Source organism: Gambusia affinis, linkage group LG18 (assembly GCF_019740435.1).
Source record: "Gambusia affinis linkage group LG18, SWU_Gaff_1.0, whole genome shotgun sequence".
Classification (NCBI taxonomy): domain Eukaryota; kingdom Metazoa; phylum Chordata; class Actinopteri; order Cyprinodontiformes; family Poeciliidae; genus Gambusia; species Gambusia affinis.
The window spans coordinates 10,685,355-10,693,094 of NC_057885.1; the positions used below are offsets into that span (position 1 = coordinate 10,685,355).

General features: G+C 35.8%; 2 long non-coding RNA genes across 2 annotated transcripts; one reads left to right on the top strand and one right to left on the bottom strand.

The window, feature by feature from the left end:
• Positions 1–68: 68 nt before the first annotated feature.
• On the bottom strand, positions 69–3,231 carry LOC122820073. Its single transcript, XR_006368724.1, has 3 exons — positions 2,948–3,231; positions 1,983–2,228; positions 69–1,397 (listed from the first exon to the last, which is right to left on the bottom strand). It is a non-coding gene; the product is annotated as an uncharacterized LOC122820073 (long non-coding RNA).
• Positions 2,850–6,292, top strand: LOC122820074. The gene is made up of 3 exons (XR_006368725.1): positions 2,850–2,970; positions 3,256–3,494; positions 4,277–6,292. It is a non-coding gene; the product is annotated as an uncharacterized LOC122820074 (long non-coding RNA).
• The last annotated feature ends 1,448 nt before the right edge of the window (positions 6,293–7,740 follow it).

Consider the following 7,740-nt stretch of genomic DNA (forward strand, 5'->3'; position numbering starts at 1 on the left):
TTTTCTAACAATTTGAAATTAGTAACAACGTTGATGTTTTAGTAATTTTTCTCACTTGTACAGATGACTCGCATCGTTATAAATTTTACCTCCAAATGCCTCTTTTCTGCTTTGATCACATCTCAGTCTATTTTGAGAAGGCTGGAACTGACGGTTAAATGAAGATTTAAATGAAAATGACCCTTTAACACTGAACGCGTCATCGACACATTTTCACATCCATAACTTTGTCTTACTGTAATGTCGCAACAGTTTTCGACATCAGAAAAAGTCAAACGGTGTTTGAAAGAAAACAATTTACGCTTTCAAATCTGTATAGTTTTGTTGCGGGAGTTTCTCGTCCGCCACTGTGGGAAGCCAGTGAATCGTGACCAAGGCCAGACTTGGTATCAAACGATACATAAAATCCAAGCCAACAAAGTGGAGTATGACATTTTTTGTGTTGGCAGATGTAAACGGATACACCGCTGATTTCCAGCTGTACGCTGGCAAATCTAAAACGCCGCCAGGGAAGGGGTTGCCTGTTGGTGTTGTAAACTCGTTAGTCAACAAAGACTACTTGGGCTCTGGGTGTATTGTATACACTGACAGCTTTTACACCAGTCCCCTTGTCTTCAGACACCTGAAGCACCAGGGATTCAGCGCTCGCAGGACGTACAGGGAGGGATGAGTTGGTGTCCTCACTGCCCAGGAGAACGCCCTCACCAGAAGGTCCCTAAGACTTGCTACATTTTAGCAAATTTCCTTTGTTTAGATTGATGGCTTATTAATACAAAACACTTGATTCTTAAAAAAATATTCCAAGACATTTACATATTTCATCCATTTCAAGTATCTCTCCATTATCAATAATACTTGGTTCCTTCCCTTCTGTTGGCTGGTGGGGCAAAACATGCAGACAGTTTTCTTTGTGTTGAGATGTAAACATTAATTCTGTCTGCAGTCAGAACCTGGTACCATTCTTTCTTTGTTCTGGCGTGAACATATAATACTGAGTCATCTGCATATAATTGCACGTCTACATTTGAACATATAATGGCAGTTTTGATAAAGTATGTATAGTATGTAACAGGAAGTGTGAAATATCTTTCATGTCTAAATGAGGAAGGGGAGGGATGCGGTTCCAGTTAATACAGGCGTTATGTTGCGTAAAAAGATCCACCATACAACCACAAAAATGTATTTGGAAATTCAAACATCAGGCATCAAACATTCTTTACTTCTTCGAGTTTCACCCTCCTTATCACCCAGTCCTCTGTCATGCAGAGGAGACATCGCTCCACCACGTAGTCTTAAAGTCATCTGTATGCAGGACATGTGCTGGATCCCATATTCAAACAGCGGTTTCGTGTTGCCTTCCAGCTCTCTGCCTTTAAAGATCAATCGCTGCTGGTCTTCTACACACACGACAAACAAACACACTTAGAACCATAGTTAATATCATACGATCACACCGAAATAAACATTTTTAAACAACAGAACTATTACACACAAAATGCACAATTATTGGTCAAGTAAGTATTTTGACCTCATCATCATCAATAGGAATATTTTGTAACTCCAAGGAGGGTAAACTTTTAATGGATTTAACGGCTCAGCACCACAATATATTAAAGATCTGTTGCATCAACCTTTCAGACCTCTCAGGTCTTCTGGTTCTGGTTCTGCTCTGCATCCCCAGAACCAGAACCAAACGAGGAGAAGCTGCATTCAGCTTTTGTGATCCACTAATCTGGAAGTTTGTTCCAGATTAGTGGAAGTTAGAACACAGTTTGTAGCACTATATTACCCATGTTAAATAAACTTCCAGAAAACTGCAGAACACCTGAAACCCTGAGTTTGCTTTGCATTTTATTCATATGTGTGTTTTTTGGGTTAAATGTCTCCTCCCCGTCTTTTAACACATACAGTTTTATTTAGTATAGACATAAGCATAATAAATGGTTGTCTGGCTTTTTTGTCCGAATACTCAGTGAGTTTACCTGGGATTCCACAGACCTTCGATATCCTTGTCTTCAGCTGACCCACAGTTATTCTCTGCATCTCCAGCTCTGTGTCACCGAGGTCCATCGTCCGATCTATCCCCTTTTCATCCTTGACCACAATCCGGTAGACCATTCTCTGATGCTTTCAATCTCGCGCGGCAGCAGATGTCAGACAGAAAGTAAATATTGTCCTCGGTGTTGGTGTTTTTTTCTTTTAATTAATCCTTTATACCTTTCAGCAACCTGAATAAATAAAGATTTATGTCAGTTTTACACATAAAATTCTTAATTAAAAATAAAACGTTAAAAACATTTACTTCAAAATTCAGCAGAGATCACAAATTAAGGTGGAAAAATACATACGTATTAATAAATGTGTGGGAATTTATCGACTAGACAGTAAACATCGCTGACCAGCTGAACTGGTTTCACTGGTTACATGGCAGCTTCTTTAGAGAACAGTTTGTACTGTAGCATTTTATTATCCATGTTAAATACAGCTGGGATAAAGCAACAAGAAAGTTACAAAAAATAAAAACAAAACATGAAAAATAAGCAAACAAAAATATATTTCTAGTATTTTGTGCAATATGTAGTTACCATGACAACTGGGATTTTAAAGCTATCACTCAGTCGGTCACAGAGAGCGATTTTAGAAAGCAAAAATGTCTACAATAGCAAAAATATGTTGCAGGGTATAATACTAAGTTGATATTGTTAATATTAGATCTAATTGTTTTGATTATTTGCATTAATTTAGTTTGGTTTGGGTTGCAAGGAAGTTGGGTCCTTTGGAAGAAAATGTGTGGCGCATAATCAAAAGAGTCCACTAGGGGGACTAGTGCGCTTTTCTCTACACTCAATACCAGAATAAGTGCAAGTGCACTGTTTTCATCTTGTGATCGTTTCTTCTCTTACATTTGTCCTTTTATAAGTGTTATCAAATACATACATTAACTTACCTCAGCTGTTAGATTCAACACCTGTAAGTATCCGCTGGGACGTTTTCAGTTTCTTTGATAATCCATAAACTTTGTTGTTGCACTGAGTCTAAAATGCCAGAATAGTTTAATTGATGCTGCATTCACGAGGTGTCGGAAAAGCTGGCTTCACAAGATGGAGTGTGTTCCAAACATTCATGTGAAAAGCTTTCTGGAAATTAGCAATGCAATGTTTTTCCCGTGATAGTAATACATATCTGCAATTACTAAACACTACCAGTGCTAAAAAGAATGGTCTCATTGGTAAACAACGCATCACTTATGCTCAGGTAACCAGGGGAAGACAAGGAAGTGGAAGAGGCACACATTCCTGTTCGACGGCAAACGGAAGTCAAAATGGCTGTTGGAGTTGTTGTTGTCAGTTCTAATAAAAATGACAGACTTGATAAAGGAGAGAAGTTGTTAGTTGATCTGTGCGACACCGAGGAGCAGCTGGGGAACATGACTGTGAAGGAACTGAAGGAGAAGATTAACAACAAGCTGTTACAGGAGTTTCCACCTGAACCAGGTAACGCCAACCTGAACCTGAGAACAGCCATGTAGAGCTGCTTAAGAGTAAAGAGACAGTTTAAAGTGATACCATTATTTGATTTCTGAACATAAATGTATCCACGTCATTACTAAAGAATAGTAGCCTTCAATTGAAAAATAAGTTATTCCTCAATAAATTTTGTTCATATTTAATTACATAATTAAGAGTTCCTGTGAAACATCAAATTCAATTCAGTTTTTTTATTGTGGCAATTCACAGCTAATGTTGTCTCAAGAATTTTTACAAAACAAAATAGGTTCTATTCAATTCTATATCTACAAAAAGTACATGATTGACAAAATACAATGTGATCCATTGTGTCATTTATGCCTTCAGTTGCAATAGAAATGCTGTATACATCAAAAATAACTTAGAATAAACTTGTCTTCACATCACCACTCCAACACAACAAAGTATTACTGCAAATGAAGACATTGTACCGGTTTCATCATTTGAGTTTTGTGTTATAGAAAATAATTGATTTAAAAGTATAATATGAAATCAAAGATGATAAAATTATTTTTATAGCTTGATGTTTAATTATTCAACCACTGTCAGTGACAAAGTTTAGTTTAGGGGAAATACTTGAAAAATTGTAGGATATAATGAAAAAACTCCAGTTTAATTATGAGAATCAGGACACAAAAACAGACACACAGGTTCATGTTTTTTCTTCTCTAGATTATTTCATTACCATCCTGTTTTTATATTTAATGCTGTTATATTTGACACAGTTTACTCTTTATTCTTCTCTTCAGGTTATTGTGCTGGATCGGTCGATGAAGTGCACTTTAAAGAACAAAAGCTGGAGGAAGACTCCTTTCTGTCCAACCATGGAATACAACACATGTCGACGGTTGAAGTAAAAATTTCTAGTAATTTTTCTGAAGTTATGGTTGGTCACGGAGGTGCTATAGAAGATTTGAATGAGGACAAAAAAGCTAAAAGACGCAGAAGCAAAGATATTTTTTTCGATATGGAACAGCCATTAAATTTTTCTGGGGAACAAGGAAGGAGCGGCTCTTCTAAAGGCTGCTGTTTATCTTAAACCTGCTTTTGTGCTACAACACTAACATGAATCCAGATCAGTTGATGCTTCAATGATTTCTAAAGGGAAGCAGCAGAATACTTAAAATAATGCAAAGGTAGATCATGATTTGCTTCCCAGAGAACCACAATCACATAATATAGTACAAAATAACTTAATATCATTGCATGTTAGCATAGAAGCGGTAGTACTCAACACTCCAGAATACCACGGCCTGTTCAGCCACCAAATGATTATCCCCCAAGCACTAGAAATAAATAGTCTAAGGAATACAGAGCCACCGTCTCATAGGTATGTCTTAGAGGAATATGGGAAAATATTTCATTCTATGAAAAAGTTCAAGTAGGACAGATGGTGAACACCAGAGACGCATCTAAAAGTTACTTGAGCCCAGGAATTGAGGAGTCCTAATATAGAACAAGGTTATAATGTTATTTTTGTAACAGTTTAATTTAATTTAATTTTTTTTGTTTGTCTAATTCAGTTGGTTTTAGTTATGTGTTTTCTGGTTTTTATTAGTAAAATATTGTTAAATATGTATTCAATTGTTTTTGAACAAGTGACTCTGGTGTTTTCTCCCAACTCTTGCTGTCATCATTTTGTGGACAAGCGTAAGTGTCACCAGGAGGAAAATAAAGCGCAGTAATTTCGGGGAAGCTGGCGTAAACTCCTTGTTTGTGTGTGTAGGGAATCAATTTCACATCAGTTAGAATGACTAATAAATGGATTCACAAACATTAAAATGAAGGATATGTATGTACTGTTTCCTTAATCTCAATTTTTGTTATTTTGAAAGTTTTAGTTGACTATAATAACCTTAATGTAGGTCAAACCTTGACAACTTTTAACAATATGAAATGATGCACAAGGTCCTATGAACATGTTTGTTTCACACATTTCTGACAATTATGACACTGTTTTGTCTGCATGTAGATTTTTCTTGATTACTGAAAACTGTTTTCACAAGTGAAACCTTTTAATCTGTTTATGCTGAATGTAAATCAGTTTACTTAATGAAATCCAATAGAAAGATTTGGATCTTTTATAAGGTGTAAGTTTAGTGGAGGGATGTTCATGCTGTGTTGCTCTTCTTCATGAGCTGGGATAAAATTTTAAGGCTTTATTATAATAGGAACGTTTGGGTAATTTCTTGTTTCCAAGTTAGTAGGAACAGGTTAGAGACGTTTCCAATCTTGTTCAACATGACTCTTTAACAGATAAAAAGAATCAAAATGGTTGAGCAGGTTTGGTCTGAAACAACTTGACTCACCTGCACAGAGTCCTGGCTTCAACCTGATAGAGCACTGTGGTCGATTTAATAGAGCTGAGGCTGTGAGCAAGACATTCACGTCCAACATCAGAGTCTGATCTCATAAATGTTCTTCTGCAAGACGGGAAAAATAAATGATAGAAAGCTTTTCCAGTAGAGATAAAATGGTGATGGATGAAATGAATGGACTGACATCATATTAATATCTATAGATTAACAATTAGATCCCACTCAAGTTTATATGTGTGTGGAAACAACAAGCACACACTTTTGGCAATGTAGTGTTGTTTCATGTAAATATTGAAATCAAAGAACAACTGTGAAAAATATGCATGTTTAAATAAAAGGCTTTGCTTCTTACTGATTTATTTACCGTCTCCTTTCAGGTCAAGGTTTAATATTTCTCTGAGTTTAGTCTGATGATGATTCTGAAGCTGTAATGCTTAGAAATAGTAATCTGTGCTCTACACACTCAACTTTTTGATGTTAATAAATGTTTAATGTCTTTTCTAAACTATAAAGTTGCCTGTTCTTGTGACTGTATATTAGTATACATAAGTATGCACATATAACATAAAACCAAAGTGGAAATAAAAACTGTATTTAACCAAAACAGTGCAGATTATGAAGCATCTATACTATATTGATCTTCAATAATCATTAGATTTACACAGTCGACACGTCGACTACCTGGTTCAATAGTTCACTCCTCCATGATGCTGAGAAGATGGACGGTCAGTGAGAGAACCAGAGTTGAATCTTTTTTCATCCACTGTCATCAATAGAAAGAGAAAATGGCTGGAAAAATGGCTCATAAATTAAAATGAGGTTGATAATTTTCGTTTATCATGCAATTAATTGATTTATTGTCTTAGTCACACCCATAAATCACACAAAGTGTGATGGCTTGTAGAAATAAGGTGGATTCAATCAATTTATAAAAATTATTTTGCTTCCAAAATGATCTCCAGGTATTCAGTGTTACTTTCTCATAGTTCATTAAGAAGGCAATTACATAAGTGTTTATATTTTATGCAATTCCTCATTGCATCATGTTACAAATACAAATTTCAATGCATTGTAGGACACAACCCACTGGATACGGGACAAACTCCTCCCTCCTGATCTACCACAATCTCATATATTACAGAGCAAAACTTTATTTTATTTAAGAGTGTTGTTCTGGTTCACTGCTCAAAAGTCAAACCCATAATTCACACAAAGCATTATGGGTTGTAGAAATAAGGTGGATTCATCTCCTCCATCCTGAACCACCACAACCCCAGTTAGTGCAGGTTATGCTATATTCTGTTATGAAGTGATGAAATTGTTTCTTTTATTATTGATGTTGAAAGTTGGATTCTGCTCTAACAGTGAAATGAGAAAAGCAGCAAAAATATCCTGGAACTAACAAGTCAGAGTGATGGCAAAACAACAAGTCTCAAACTATTGTGAAATTATCAGTGGAAAGTTCACAGTCCAACAGGTTGACACACCTTAAAGTGACAGAGTCCTTAAAATGAAGTTCTAAAGACATGATCAGTCATGTTTTCTAGACGCCACAGGAAATAAAATCATCAGTAGAAATGAACAGCGAGTCTTTGTAAATCTGAACCCAATTCAAATATGATTCTATTCCCAGTGATGAGGAAACCTCCCAGTTATTTTACACAGTAACAAAAATAAATGTACCTTCTGCCATCACAGATTAACTATCAAAGAAAGGTTGCATTGCTTCCTTTTGCAATGATAAGTTTCCATTGATCTTTCTTCTACTGGCTACAAATTCTGCATTTAATGGAGATCCTGCTGTAAAACTTTATATGTAGCATTGTATATTATCTTCCTTTATTATTTTGACAACTAGGTTTTGAAGGAAAATAAACCATCCCAAGTATTTCCTA